Here is a 16,716-nt window from a genome sequence, read left to right on the forward strand (position 1 = left end):
GGTGACTTAATGTTTATCATAGATCGGTGGAGCGTGTGTGGTTAACCGACACATCGATTAGGTGATAATATTAAGGGTACCAAGTGAGTTTGCATGGTTATTCACACCTTGTTTGTGATCCTCGGCATCCCAGTCACAAAACCTGAAGGGCACAATCGAGATTGAAACATGCCATTGAAAAGTTCAATGAATCTCAAAAGATCTAGGAGTTTCAAATCCAATTAAAACCTAATAAATTATTTTGTTTTTCATGGTGGAAATTGGTGAATCGTCATTCACCTACCTTCAAATATTTTATAGCTTGGATTACGGCATCCCTCTTCCAAGTTATAAAATATTGTGTTGGGTCCTAGCCTTAATATTTCATATTGGGTGTTATATTAAGGACTTGAATCAACTAACTTGATTTTCTCCCATTGTAGATGTCTGGTTCAGACAACTATGATCTTCTCAAATCGCTTGGAACAAGCTTTCCTCTTGAAGATGATGTCCCTCAACATCATGCTTCACTCCCTCCACCTCCTCCATTTATTCTCCCTGACCCACAAGCCCGAAGACTTGAAAGGTTCAAGGTCACTCAAGCTCCACTAGAAATGAAACATAAAGATGGAAGACCTGTGTGCACTCATGTCTTAGGAATGAAGTCACACATTGACAGGTTGAGAATGTTGGGTGCTGTTATTTCAAGGAAGTTCGCTGTAGACTGGGTTCTTCAGTCACTTCCTGAGTCGTATGGTGAGTTTATTAAAGACTACCATATGACAGATCCTGACATAACCCTAATAGATCTTTCTTATTTGCTTGTTGCTGCTGAATCAGCAATGATTTGGCGCAATGGTCAAGCAAATATTGATGGAAGGTCTGATTCTCAAACTTCCATGGACATGGAAAATGGTAACATTGGAAGTCCAGAAAAGCTTTCTCGTCCCAATGGAAGGGGATCGGCCTTGGTCAACCCGGTTGACCAAAAGGTAAAGGGAAAGGCTAAGTCTGTGATTGTCTCGTGTACCATTCCCAAAGAGTCTATATGTTTTTATTGTCATGAGAAGGGACATTGGAAGCGAAGCTGCCCTGAATACCTGAAATATTTGAATGCAAGTAGAGACAAAATGTTTGACTCGGCTTCAGGTAAGTCCACTATCTAACTTTGTTAAAGTTCCTAATTGTTGATTCTTATTACATGATGTGACTAGGTTGCATCTTGATGTTTAGCATGATCGAGCAAAAGGAAGGTTAAAAGAAGAGTGTGCTGAATCTGATCACGAAGATGGATTTCTATCGCATGGTTCGAGGATCGGATTTTTGAGCCACTACTTAAAAGTTATGATAGATTGCTAAGAAATATGTAATAGCATAGTTTTCATTTAAAGTTGCATTGTAAGGAATATTTTTCCGCATTTTAATAAAGAAATAAAAGTTTTGTTTAGTTTATTTTATATTATATCCCCTTACAATGACATTTATGGAAAATTGATGTTTGTATGTTTCTAGCAATATTGGAGATATGAGTTTGATTCTCTCACATGTGGTAGTGTCTGAATTTACCAAATGAGGAAAGGTTCTCATCACCCAAGCTTCAGTTAGACAAAAACTTGGAATCATACAAGTTGTATTGTATGATGAATGAGAATTTTCATCTTTGTAAAATTGAGACTAATTCATTGATCACATGCACATGTGAGTCAATTGAAGGACTAAGGAATTAGGTACACTGGGTGTGTGCTGGTCAAGGTCCACCACAAAGATCAATTTGTCATGATTTACTAACGATTAGTAAATATGGTTATACTTATAAGGTTAAGTATAATTCTGTAACATTGAAAAAGTTTCAATGTATGGCAGAACGGATGAGAAGAATCAAATTTGGTAGAGAGATAAAAGTTTCTCAAATCTGAAAAGATGGGAGAGTACTTTAGTATCATGTTTTATGATCATCTTAATGATTATGAAACCATATCACAAATTCATACTCTAAGGACATCTTAGTGCATTGTTATGACTAAGATGAGGGGTCATGAATTGTTGGAATGATTAAAATCAAAAAGATGAATCATACTTCGTTCCAAAACAACTCTTAGAGTCATACTCCAAGATTGTAACATTGAGTGACACATCTTAAAGAAGGTTTATAACACTTGTCAAATGTAAGAGTAAAATGTTTTCTACTCTTGCACATTTGAAATTGGTAAGTTGTGATGTCTTGGATAAGACAAAGACCAACTAAGACCAATTGTGTGAAGTGTTTATCTTGATAAGAATCCGCACTATCCCTTGAATATTTGTTTTGTCAAGGAATGGTCCTTGACTAGGGAAACTTACATGTCAAGAGGACAGTGGGAGTCTTAAAGATCCTGAAAGGATTTCAAGATTTAATCAAGAGTAAAACCTGAGTTTTATCACTAGCACACGACTTAAGGTTTGCAACCTATTAAGTTGACATAATTCTTGTTTCTGTGTCTGTTCCTATTAAGTTGACTATGCATATGAGTTATGTTAGTTCTAAACGGTGTGCATAACAGCTTGGAAGCATTGGTGGGCCTTGTGCTACCAGGTGATAAGAAATTAAGATTGAACAAGTTCAATCCATGTAAGGCTGAATTTGTCGCTAACCTTGTCTTTTGATTACGGTTTTGACAAATTCATATGGATAGGAACACATACATCATAAAATCTAAGTGTCATAAGGTTTCTCTCCGATTCATGAAAATGATGGTGAGGAAACGCTTTCACTAAGTAGATTTTAAGTAAATAGCAATTGTGATGTTTGCATTCTCAAAGTCGTTAGTGGAGCGTGTGTGGTTAACCGGCACATTAACATGGACTTGTGAGAAATGGCAAACAGGTCTAAACATTATGATTACGGCATCCTTCTTCATAATTGTTTAGACACACATGTGAGCTGTCTAAGGAAAGATGTATGAGTCTGAGAAGCTTAGATCAAGTTTTGTCGAAGCATCTCGTATCAGAAGTCAGAACTTTGGTGATGAAAGTCAATAAAGTATTGATTTCTAGAAGTCGATTTCTGAGTACCTGTCAAAGCTAGTGGGAGCATAATTGTTGTGCTAAATAATTATTATGCTAGTGGGAGCATAATCAATTATGATGAGTATTGTTAATTATAGAAAACAAGAATTTCACTTGGAAAAGGTTGTTTTGCTATAATTAAGGGAGAGAAGATTATACTTCATTTCAATCCTAAAAGTTTAGATTGAGATTTCAATCATCTTTATTCAAGGATATATATATGAGTTTTATGTTAGAATGGTTCAACATAAGGAAATTCTATATATATTGCGTTCTCAAATTTGATTATGATTACGACATCCCTCTTCATAGTCGATTTTTGAAAACATGGCAAATAAAAATATTGTAGCAAAAGACTGATCTAGTATCAGGTCTTTATGTGAGACATCATGAATCGTGTCCCATATGCTTCGGGTATAGGATAGGTCACATGTGCTATAATATTTATCCGTTCTAAATTTTTCAAAATGCTTAGAGCATTAAGAAGGGAAAAAGTCTAGAATTGGATAAGACTAAAATGATTAAGAAATTATCGAGGACAATCTAAGGTTCACCAAAGATTGGTTGCTCAGGGACAGTTGGAAGTATAGTGTTAAATTTTAGAAGGACCATATAGATATATTCTGAAAAGAGGCAGCTCTTGTTCATATATGATAATCACAGTGGCAATATGGAAATTTTCCATATTGGGAGTTGGATATTAAGAATCTATGAGAAAGTTAGAAACTTTTATGCAAGAAGGATGTTCAAAGCAATGTACTTTGAATATGAGAGTTCGTTTCCATAGAGTTGATCTCCTTTGGAATCCTCTGTAATGACTGATGACAAGGTTTGGTGACCTTGTGCATAATCATTACGAGAGGATCAGTGCATATAAGTTTAAAATCTAACAGATTTTTGGTAAATGGTAGGAATTAGGAATTCTTACATTTACAATAAGGATTTGGGATTGTGAAATGAGCATCATTGGAATCATGTTCAATTGATCTATTTCACAAAGTAAAGATCATAGACAAACATAGTGTGCATACTTGGAGTATGGCATAACTATTGTTTAGAAAAACAAAGTGTACATGCTAGGAGCATGGGACGACTGTTGTTTTTGTTCAAGTATTAAGTTGATTATTTGAAACATTATATAATGAATAATGTGTAATCAATATGGTGATAAATAAAATGTGGTTTTATTTATATTCAAAAGGGTTCTGAGACCATATTGGATTCGATTATTATTGTGTTTCACTTTGCATGTTTTGACTTCCATAATAACTAGGTTATTCTTTCCGAATGATTAAGTTATTCAAACCATCCACAGCCGGTCATATGTTGGAAGTAGATATGAATCAAGACTGTCATGAGTTGGTTGTAGAGGTCTAAGATGTTGGACATGGCTACAACACTCATGAGTGCTCATAAGTTATGAGTATTGGATTCAACCCACGCTCACTTGCATCACTTCATGGAATTTATCTCGAGTGATCGTGAGACGGTAATATCATATAAGTCTTCAAACCTAGAGATATGAGTTGTTGCCTATTAGTTGGTTGTGCATTGATTGCACGAAAACGCATCAGTAACTTGATGTTATAAAACGTGCCTTTGTGTACAATTCAACAAGTAGTACAACAAGCATATGAGTCGAAGTTTATCTGTTCCTTCTAGAAATAGAAGCGATATCTGGGCCCCTCGATGATTTTGTTTTGACCTATGTACCCGGCCCGGTCAGAACCTAATTGATGTGTTCAATTTAGTTCTTTGTCAAACAAATCGGAAATCGGGAAACAAACTGCTGGACAATAAGTACGACGTTGTTCCATGTATTTGTCCGGCTGATATCATGAGACCAGAGGATTATATGATCACTTATCTAAAATGGCGCTTCATAGTTCAACAGAGTTTTCGAGAGCTACGATTGCTGGTTGGTTCCTGAAGTAACATACGCAAATACAGTTATTAGACTTATCCAAGTGGGAGACTGTTGGATAAGGTGTCTAAGTCCATAACTTATTTGGTATATACTTGACCCGACCCGGCATGGTCCATTTGGGTTGCACTTCACCTAAACTGTTTATGGATAATTTTATGAGAATTGTATACTTACGATTTATTAATATATTATAAGTTATAATATATTAATATAAAGTCATGTTATTTAATTAGTTTTAATCTTGAATTAATTATGAATTAATTTAGTGATTAAAAGGAAGACTAATTAAATCATGGGCTATTATATTTATATGGTGTGGGCTAATACTCATTTGTTAATGGGCTAAGCTTATATGGAAGTCCATGGATGATCCATGGAGCTTTTAACCCATGGATCCTTGGAAAGGAAAAGACATGGGTTATTAGGGTTTCACCCTAACCATGCACACTATATAAACAAGCTCATGTTGCATGAAATAACACCCTAATGTGTGTGTAAGTGTGGTGGCCAAAATCAAGAGTTAGTATACTCTCTCATACATTTTCCAAGTTTGTGGTGATTTGTGATTTCCATTTGAGGCATTCACATTATTGGTGCTTGGCTCTCAAACTCCAAGGAATCAACAATCAACAAAAGGTATGTAATTCATCTAGTTCTTTTATGTTTAAAAGTACCCCATGCCATGCTAGATAGGTTATAAACCTTGGAAAATAATATTTTGCATGTATCTTAGACAAACATAGATCCAAGGTTTAATAGGGTTGCATGTACACTTAGGAAGTGTTAGAATGCTCAAAACCCAACACTACCAGGATGCAAAACAATAAACATATCATGTAATAATCCGGATACAAATCCATAAAGGACCGGCCTTGGTGGCTTAGACCCTGTTGATATAGTGAGGATAACTCACCTCTCAAGTGTCGTACTGAAGTGATAAGCTCAACTCTCGGATCACCAACACGAATTCCTCCACCTAAAGTTACCACAAAACCCTTTTTCCATAAATTTCCAAATTACCAAAATACCCCAGAGGTCAATTGGTCAACCCTTGGTCAATGTCCACGTCCCTGGTCATAGTCAACAGTCCATGTTGACCCAACTCGTCAGGTACAGTTCACCGACTCGTCGAGTTCTTCCTGGACTCGATAAGTCGTGAAATCCTAGGTTGACTCGTTGAGTTCCCCTATAACTCGTCGAGTTCCTACGTATCCAAAGGTTGAGAGAAACCCTAGCCGAACCGCCGAGTCTTCTACTGACTCGCCGAGTTCAAGGCAATCTTCGACGGACTCGCCGAGTTGTTCATCCAACTCATCGAGTACATGGCCATCTTCATGTGGCTCGCCGAGTTGACTATGCAACTCGTCGAGTCTTTTCAGACCTTCACTCATGCATAAACTTTTTAATCCATGCCAAGGTTCCAAATTACAGATCCAAGCTTCTAAGGCATGTTTATCACATAAAGTTGCAAACTTTACGTGCATGCAAGGCCCTAGAGGCTCTAAATGACCAATCTAAGCTTCCAATGGAGCTTTACACCTTAGGAGAGTCTCATCCTTACAAGAGCTGGAAGCTTTATGGACTTAGAAGCCCAATAGAGTTCAGATCTGAAGTTACAACTTCAGATCTTAGCTTATACACAAGAAAAGCTTCCAAACATACTAGGAAAGCCCTAAAATTTGCCCAAAGGGATCTAGAAATTAAATGAGGTCAGGATAGCGATTTAATACCTTCCAGAAGATGCCAAATAAGATAGATTTCGGATCTCACAAGCTCCTTGCTTCTGGAGACTTGATCTCCAAGCTCTTTTCTCCAAAAATCCTCTTCCAAGCTTAAGAATACACAAATGGAACACACACACTCAATTAGGGTTTGAGAGGGACAAGAAGCAGTAAAGGGGAGGCTGGGGGAGGCCAATGATCCTTGAAATAGGGTGCAAAACCCTGGGATTTAGTGTTTCATCTGCCAGCTCCTACTCGTCGAGTTCCTTCTTGGACTCGGTGAGTAGGTCATTAAAACGTGTGGACCAATCCGCTGCTACTCGACGAGTAGGGCAACCAAATCGTCGAGTAGCCCTTGAAATCAAGAAACTTTCATATTAAAGCAATAGCTGAGAATCGGAGCGTTACATGGAGCTTCTTGAGCACAAGCTAACTTCAGATCTACAAACTTGATCTTCTTCTCCAACTCTCTGATGCAATACCTTCCTCTTAAAGCACTCAAGAACACACTAAATAAGCTTAAACACACAAAGGAGAGGCTAGGGTTTGGGGATGATGAATGTAATTTGTGGAGGCTGAGATACCTGAAACCAAAACTGAAAACTGTAAGCACAAAGCTTAGTGAGTTCCCCCATCATACCACATACCATACAATAACATATCTAGCCAGGCATATCTGGGTTCCGACCTCCCATTCGGTCTATTTCAACCGGATAGTTGCCTAGAATATCTGGGTGGTGGCCTCCCCTTCGGTCTATTTTAACCGGATAACTGCCTAGCATATATGGGTGCTGGCCTCCCCTTCAGTCTATTTCAACCGGATATCGGGGACTATTTCACCCCCTACCACTACCACTACCACATAGAATCATAGCATACTGGCACATAGAGCATAACAGATAGTGGCATACCAGACAATTATCACACAGACAATCATCTAACTACAAGCTCCTACTAGTGGGCCGACATTATGGCCTTAGACCCACTTCTACTGGAAGGTAACTCACCTCGTAAAGCTGAGTGTCGAATCTCACGGAAAGTAATCTCTAACAGCTGCTCTAATGACTTCCGGCTATCATAATCACAATAACACTCAATCAGAATCTATAACACTACTTAGGGTGAAATGACCATTTTACCCCCTTGGCCTAATTTGAACCATTCATAAGGCCCAATTCTAACTTATTACACCCAGTGCACCCATGGCCCATCAAAGGCTCCCTAAGACCCACTAATGGCCCAATTTTCTGAATTGGGCCATATTCCTCAAATGAGTTCATTACAATACCAAAAGTCCTTAGCCCAAAATATAATTTCAAAAGGCCCGACATGGCCCAATACTCAAATTCCAAACTCCCACGCCCAGAACTATACTTCACAGTAGGCCACGGGGCCCAATCGTCCAGGCTCAGTCCCCTAAGGCCCAAAAAGCCCAATGTAGCCACTCTGCATGCGAACGCGCGGCGTAGCTGACACGTACGCCCAACGTACGCTGGCCTTGACCGAAAACGGGAAGTTGACCCAGTACACGCAGCGTACCAGGGTGTATGCTTAGCGTATTGGCCAACTTTCTTAGGACTTCATTTGTGACTTAATCCATTAAGTCTTCACGTCTAAAAAGTAGATCCAGGTCCTTTAAGACCTCCTAATCCATAAAGTCACTAACTTTATGTGCTTGCATGCATGGTTGGGGTCAAAACGTGATTTTGGTTCTTTGACAAGCTTTATGACCATCAAACACTTGCATGGTTGTGGCTTAACCATCAAGGTCTGATTTTTATGACTCTTAGTGCCTCTACGAGCCCAAAAGGACAACTCTTATGGTCTAAAATCATCAAGATGCAAGAAGCCTCAACAATGGAGTCCAAAAGTGGCATAAAACACCCCAACATCAAATCTAAACATGCAATGATCAAGTTTAAAGCTTGATACCTCAAATGAATCAGAAATGGTGCTAATCTCCTGGATCTACAAGCTCCTTTTGAATCCTTGCTCCTTCTTCAAGCTCCTTTCTCTTCCAAAACACCAAAACTACACCAAGATACTCTCAAATGGATTCCAAATCACAAGGACACATAAATATAGGTTAGGCTTTTCGTGCTGGCTGCCTAGAGGTGAGAGGGAGGCTGGACCAAAGGCATAAGGTTCTTTATATAGGGATCAAACCCTAAAAGTTAGGGCTTTAAAATCTGCACGCGTACCCTTTGGTACGTTGGGCGTACGTGCATAGCCTCCCCGCCCAATTCTCTTGAGTACGTTGAGCGTACCTGGCATGGTACACCCCGCTTAATGCCCTTCTCAGCCCAATAAATAGTAAGGGTTTTAGAATCTATTTTGTTATATATTTTTCAGTAATTGAGCTAATATATTATAAATAGTAAGGGTGTATAATTGAAATATATAAATAGTAAGAGGTGATATGTAAATAATATATAGAATAAATTATTTAAATCATCCCTATGGTTTACCAAAATTTCGTGTTTGGTCCCCATCTTTTGTTTTGCATCCAGACCATTCCTAATTTTTTTATTTTGTTATGCTGTTGTAACACCGTAAATTTCAAACAATTTTTTTTCATTTTAAAATCATATAATTCTCATAACACATTTCACAAAATCCCATTTATTTAATTTACAAACGCATCTCCGTAATTGTTTGATTAGTAATCCAAGATCCTCAAAACATAACTTTTTCTCTGGTGCGTACAATCAAGCCGGTGCCTTCCGGCGATCCTGAGAAAACCTTGAAACACATAACACATAACACGGTAAGCACAAAGCTTAGTGAGTTCCCCAAAATACCACATACACAGATAATAAGCCTCTCATGGCTATAGCTCGTTGGACCCTCCAGTCCGTTATCAGTGTGGACCCTCCAGTCTCACGGCTCGTTGGACCCTCCGGTCCGGTATCAGTGTGGACCCTTCGGTCTTACGGCTCGTTGGACCCTCCGGTCCGGTCTCAGTAACACATAATATAGCATACATATATCACACAAACAAGATGTATAACTCAAGTAAACACATAAGACCCTCCGGTCACTCATAGATATCACTCATGGTAAGTATAGTGAGAAGACTCACCTTGCAAGCAAGCAAGCAATTATCCTCGAACTCGGATCTCGAACTAGCCACCGACTAACACATAGGGTAAATATCTCTAATTAATACTCGATTCTTGACTCTAAGTAACCAAATGTTATTCTTATCTCTCTAACTCTTGAATTGGGTAAAAGACTATTTTACCCCTCCATGGTCTCCATTACTCATGTTGACCAAACCGTAAAGTCAACAGAAGTCAAACTCGAGTCAACAGTCCATGTTTCACCCGACTCGTCGAGTGCACTCTTGTGACTCGTCGAGTCCTCTCGTTTCCTCAGAAGTCTCAAGAAAGTCCAACTCAACTCGTCGAGTTGACCCCAACTCACCGAGTTATCGCACGATAAAGCTCATCGGGACAAACCCTCACCGACTCGTCGAGTCAAGCCATGGACTCGGCGAGTCCCTTCGATCTGATTTCTCATTCAGACGATTGAAGGCAGATCTATCACTCCAAACACTAGATCTACCATCCTAAGGCTCGATTGTTACGTAAAGCTTTGATATTTACACTCATGCATGGTGGTTTTGCTCCAAACTACCAATACATGTTCTCATAAGGTGTTAAACACCATACTCCTCATATGGATGAATAAAGTTGGGACTTTTGGGTTCTAGGGACCTCACAAGGTCCAGATCTGAGGTTTAAACCTCTAGATAACTTAGTATTCTCAAAGTCCCAAATAATATGTGATGAAAACCCTAACTTCTCCACTCATGAGATCTAACCAAATAAAGGGGAAAGATTCAAGCTTTTTACCTTCCTCTTGAAGCTCTGGACGAAATGGCGTGCACCCCAACATCTCCTTCTTGTTTCTAGCTGAATAAACTCCTCTTCCTCCTCAAAGATGCACTAAAATCCTTCAAGGTTAGCTTGGAGACTCTCTTAGCTCACTATACTCGGTTAGGGTTTCACTCAGAAGGGTTAGGCAGCTGGTGAGGCAGAAATGGGGGCATAGGTTCCCTTATATAGGCCCCAACCCCGGAAAATTAGGGTTTCTCTGCCCAGCACCTACTCGGCGAGTCGGCTCTCTGACTCGTCGAGTCCATTCATTAATCCTACACGGACAACTCGACTCTACTCGACGAGTTGGACTCACAACTCATCGAGTCACTCCATAAATCTCAAAAATTAAACACACAATAATATACCTGAAAGTCTGGATGTTATAATTCTCCCCCACTTGAATTAGATTTCTCCCTCGAAATCGGTTCTCAACGTCACATAGATCGAATCCAAAAACCCGATAGGTACCACCGAAAGGATCTCATACCACACAGCTAACTTCCTCTATGGGCACCTGAAACCAAACAGGAACTCCCAAACCCGGAAGAGGACATACCCTTCTGCCGCTACGATACCCCTTCTGACTCTCCAGAATCTGGAAACTCTAGTGGCCTGTCTCACTGCCAGACCGCCCTCTCAAGCTATCACCATGTTATTCGCTCCTCGAATAACAGACCCTGATAACTCACTGCCCCTCTGATTCTCTCGTTGCGACTGATAGAAACAAGTCAAAACCCAAAAATTGGCTACCGATCACTCATACTAGGCATACTAAAAGATGCATATCGTACTCCAATGAACGAAAGGGTCACATTACAGCAGAGACCCATCCTCTGTACTGCAATCGAAACCCACCCGAATAAAGAACTCTCAACACCCTGTCCTCAGACACAAGAAAATGATCATGCTTGCTCAGAAGTATCCTCTGACATCAAACAATCATAAGCCCCATCTCCCTCTCAGATATCCCTTTCAACACTGAGCACCAGGTCAACTCCCGACCCCACAGTTGAACCTCCAAAGGTTACCCATTGCATGCCCCAAAACATCTCACTGACTTCCTTCTCACAACAACTATATCGGCCCAATGTGACACACAAGTCACGAAGTTCGCTTTACCCCAAGCAAATACTACAATCCCAATTGAAATCGTCTCACCCTCGACCTCTGTCGTCTACTACTCATTAGTTCCATGCATCTCGCAGTCATCCCCATACAAATGAACTGACCCACTCAGGTCTAAGACATCAGATGAAACACAATACCCCTCAAAATGAAACCCATCTCTGAATCCGTAATTTCATTCGCCTACTCAATACACCACCAAAGCCAAACTCAAACTCGAGAGTCTGGTCCGACACAAAATTGGAACCACTTGTCCCAATGAAGCACTCAACTCATGACCCATGACCTGCAACCCACGCGTACATCACTTCTCCAATTCCTTTCGATTGCGATAACCACAACTTAACTCAGAATATAACGATTCCCGACAAATATGGAGACCCCAGCCTCGCCCCTGGTCCGACCCCCAGGTTCCCGAAACTGAAAGAATAAGGCTACCCAAGCCTAAAAACTCTTTTGTTTCATGCTCTGACTAGCGAATAATACGGCTACCCGTAGTATCATAAAATGCCCTCTCACTAACCCGTGAAGACTACGGCTCCCCGCAGGCCTACGCCACTCTCTCACTAACTGGTGAACACTACGGCTCCCCGCAATATCACAACACTTTCTCGCAGACTGGTGAACACTACGACTCCCCGCAGTATCACAACACTCTCTCTCACTGACTCGCCATGGGCTCACTCCATGGTTTTCCCTTGATAATCCGAAGTGATTACTCCCACTCAGATCCACTCACCCTCTTATCCCCCCATACTCTCCTCCTCGAGTCATCACCCCACTGAGTTCACTATCGAATACTCCACAGCTCAACATAGATAGGTACACACACCCACCCAGGTTAAGCATCACCACTCCTGACGACAACCGTCGTGACCAACACTTTTTCTCGCTGCAATTCACATTCGTGGATACTCTCGTTTGATGACAATTAGCTGAAGGGCTCCCACCGGAACCATAGTCACTTGATACTCCACTGGCCATCTCATAACTCAAGCCTCAAAATAATCCGAAACTCAGGGCATTCTACTCAGATACCTCGGTACACCATCACAGAACCTCACGATGTCTTGCCTCAACCACTGATCTTCTACTTAAGGCATCATACTCAGATACAACAATGCATCCTTTCAGAATCTCACAACTGATCTTCCTCTCACACAACTTGTAACTTTGGAATATTCCAACTCTCAATTGAAACACGGAGGAATCGTCAATGACTCAGAACACGTTGACGACCATCCGAAACTCCTTCCTCTATTGCTCAAAACCCATGCAAGAATACACATACCGACCCTGAAGTTAGTTGCCCAATCAACTTCTACCCTTCCCAAAGTGCATATAACAACCCATACATTGAACCAAAAATTCTCAACCGCCGAAACTATATTTACGAGCCACCCACCTCGAATTCACTATTACAACCTCGAAGAATTCCTAACCACTACAAGGTCTCCGACCAACAGCCACCTGTCGTGGAGACACTCATCCTTTCCTGCATATGTACAACATGCATTATCTCGTTCTGCGCCTCGCCTCGACTACCAATAACCCTGGTCTCATGTATCCGTACTGTAGGTCACTATATCCAGTCCTCTAACCGCTCTTGAACAAATCTTTGATACTCTCAATAAAATACACGGTTCTCCCCCACTCAGGGCTCGAACCATCACCATTTGGCACACCAACAATCTGTTCCATAGACTGTTTCACCAGGTACATCACATTTACGCTTGGAAAGTACCACATAACACTCGATAATCTTCCCGCTAGAGACCAAGCAACTCCAAACATCCCGAATCTCAGATAAAATCCTCGAAAACTTCCCAACGAGTCATCCAAAATCTCTCACTAACATACTACCGTACGTCTCAACTGTCCCGTAGTAGCCATGACTCTCAGTCTGAAAATAATGAACTATCACACTCCTCATCTTCGACTCCCCAACCAACGTCCCATCATGAGAATTATCATGAGAGCAGGGACCTCACCCCCACACTCGATATCCATCATAGACAATGAGATCCACCGCCCCAATATACTCCTCGTGATCACCCGACACTGCTGCTAACATATGCCCTACTATACTCAAATAGGGTATATCCTTGTCCTTGACCATCTCAGTCCCCACTGATGACCCTCTCATGCTATAATATTACCCTTGCGGCAGACATACTGCCCAGATACTCTGGTGAAAGATCGTAACCAATGCTACCCCACAGGGTTTACCTCCAAGCTCATAAATCGGAAGCTCAACATCTCTTCTGCTTCTCACAGGAAACGGAAATAACACAAATCTGGTCACAGAAAGTGACATCTCCACTATCGGCCGATTGCTCAACTCATACCGTAATCCTCCATAAAGCACCATCTCTACTCATCCCTGAGCCTTGCGACTCCAACTAGCATCTCACCAAAAATCTCTTGGAACTAACTCGATTTCCCTCTCAAGGTATGCTCCATTGGAACTCATTCAACATGGCCCTCCGGCCCCATACTCTATCACATCTGATCTCAGTCTAATCAATCACAACGGGATAACTGGTAAAACCAGAAGCACTAACTGCCATGCGTCATGGTACTCGAACCATGTTATCTCGTCCCAATCTGCTACAAGTCATGGTACTCGAACCATGTTATCTCCTCCCAATCTGCTACAAGTCATGGTACTCGAACCATGTTATTACCTCTCGCTCTGCTACGAATCATGGTACTCGAACCATGTTTTCACCTCTCGCTCTGCCACTCAGAACCTCTAGAATTCTCCCGGTTTTGACTACGGGTCCTCTGCTTTCAGTAGTACAGGCTCATACTACCTGCCACATCTACCCATACTTTCCACACGGATTATCCCAGATTTCCTAAGTAGCTACTCAACCTTCTCGATCACCAATCCCCTAACACTTGGTCGCTCCCCAGCGAATACTCTCCTCAATCAACGTACTCATCTGACTAAGGTCACTCCCTAGGCTCTTCCTAGGTTCTCTCAATTCTCTGCCATCAGTTGCTGAAGAACTCCTTATGATGCCAGCCATCTACCTCCTGAATATCATCATATTCACTTAGTAGCTGACTCCCATCATCAAAAGTTCTACAAAGCACGAAGCAAGCAGCATTCGGGCATCGAATAATCTCTACCAACACATAAAACCACTCTAGGTTACAACTCCACTTGCTCTACTCACACTCAAAAGGTGTCACTAAACTCAATCAACCCTACCCCTCGGGGGTATCTAACTACTCCCTCAGTAGGCTCCTCCAATGCTAATCTAGGTATCAGTGTGGACCCTCCGGTCTCACGACTCGTTGACCCTCCGTTCCGGTCTCAGTAACACATAATATAGCATACATATATCACACAGACAAGATGCATAACTCAAGTAAACACATAAGACCCTCCGGTCTCTCATAGATACCACTCATGGTAAGTATAGTGAGAAGACAAGATGCATAACTCAAGTAAACACATAAGACCCAACTCGCCGAGTTATCGCACGATAAAGCTCATCGGGACAAACCCTCACCGACTCGTCGAGTCAGGCCATGGACTCGGCGAGTCCCTTTGATCTGATTTCTCATTCAGACGATTGAAGGCAGATCTATCACTCCAAACACTAGATCTACCATCGTAAGGCTCGATTGTTACGTAAAGCTTCGATCTTTACACTCATGCATGGTGGTTTTGCTCCAAACTACCAATACATGTTCTCATAAGGTGTTAAACACCATACTCCTCATATGGATGAATAAAGTTGAGACTTTTGGGCTCTAGGGACCTTACAAGGTCCAGATCTGAGGTTTAAACCTCTAGATAACTTAGTATTCTCGAGGTCCCAAATAATATGTAATGAAAACCCTAACTTCTCCACTCATGAGATCTAACCAAATAAAGGGGAAAGATTTAAGCTTTTTACCTTCCTCTTGAAGCTCTGGACGAAATGGCCTGCACCCCAACATCTCCTTCTTGTTTCTTGCTTAATAAACTCCTCTTCCTCCTCAAAGATGCAGTAAAATCCTTCAAGGTTAGCTTGGAGACTCTCGTAGCTCACTACACTCGGTTAGGGTTTCACTCAAAAGGGTTAGGGAGCTGGTGAGGCAGAAATGGGGGCATAAGTTCCCTTATATAGGCCCCAACCTCGGGAAATTAGGGTTTCTCTACCCAGCACCTACTCGGCGAGTCGGCTCTCTGACTCGTCGAGTCCATTCATTAATCCTACGCGCACAACTCGACTCTACTCGACGAGTTGGACTCACAACTCGTCGAGTCACTCCATAAATCTCAAAAATTAAACACACAATAATATACCTGAAAGTCCGGATGTTACAGCTGTAAGTCTCTATCTAATAGGAAATGACTATAATGCCCTTATTATTTTCTTTTTCAGTTTTTTATTATGTTTTTAATTAAAGAAAATGAATTAACTGATTTATTAACAAGTGTAACCCACTCTCACCTCCAGTCACCTCCCACCATCAGCCACCGGTTACTACCACCACACACATGCAACCACCAACAACCACTATCGGTCACCGATAGCCACCACTAAACACCGACACCCACTACCAGACACTACCTTTCCTACCCTCTTTGCATATATTCCGCTCTGAAGCATCCTCTTATACCCTTATACCCTTATCTGAAATCAATGTTGGTGAGAACTTAACTGTCTCCCCCTGAAGAAGAGATCTAGGTTACCAGAGATGATGACGGTAGTTTCAACGATGACGGCTGCAACTCAGAACCAAGTTTCAGCTTGAATCTTGGTTTTAGTGGGGATTTAGCATGGATTAATGTCGAAATTTACAAAAAATAAATAATTTCTTGGAATTAAGTTGAAAATCAGACAATTTGACTTCCAGATCAGCAACAAGCATAGGCACACAGATTGATTGAGATGTTCGTCATGGAATTGAAGTTAAAAACAACCTTCCTGGAACTTTGCTTTGAATCACCAAGCCTGCTTTCTACACTCTTAATCGAATAAATCCTTTGAATTTCTAGATTAAACGCGATGTAAGAAATCATATGCTTTCT

This window comes from Lactuca virosa, chromosome 2 (assembly GCF_052849685.1).
Source record: "Lactuca virosa cultivar CGN04683 chromosome 2, Lactuca_virosa_CGN04683_v6, whole genome shotgun sequence".
In the NCBI taxonomy this organism is placed as follows: Eukaryota; Viridiplantae; Streptophyta; class Magnoliopsida; order Asterales; family Asteraceae; genus Lactuca; species Lactuca virosa.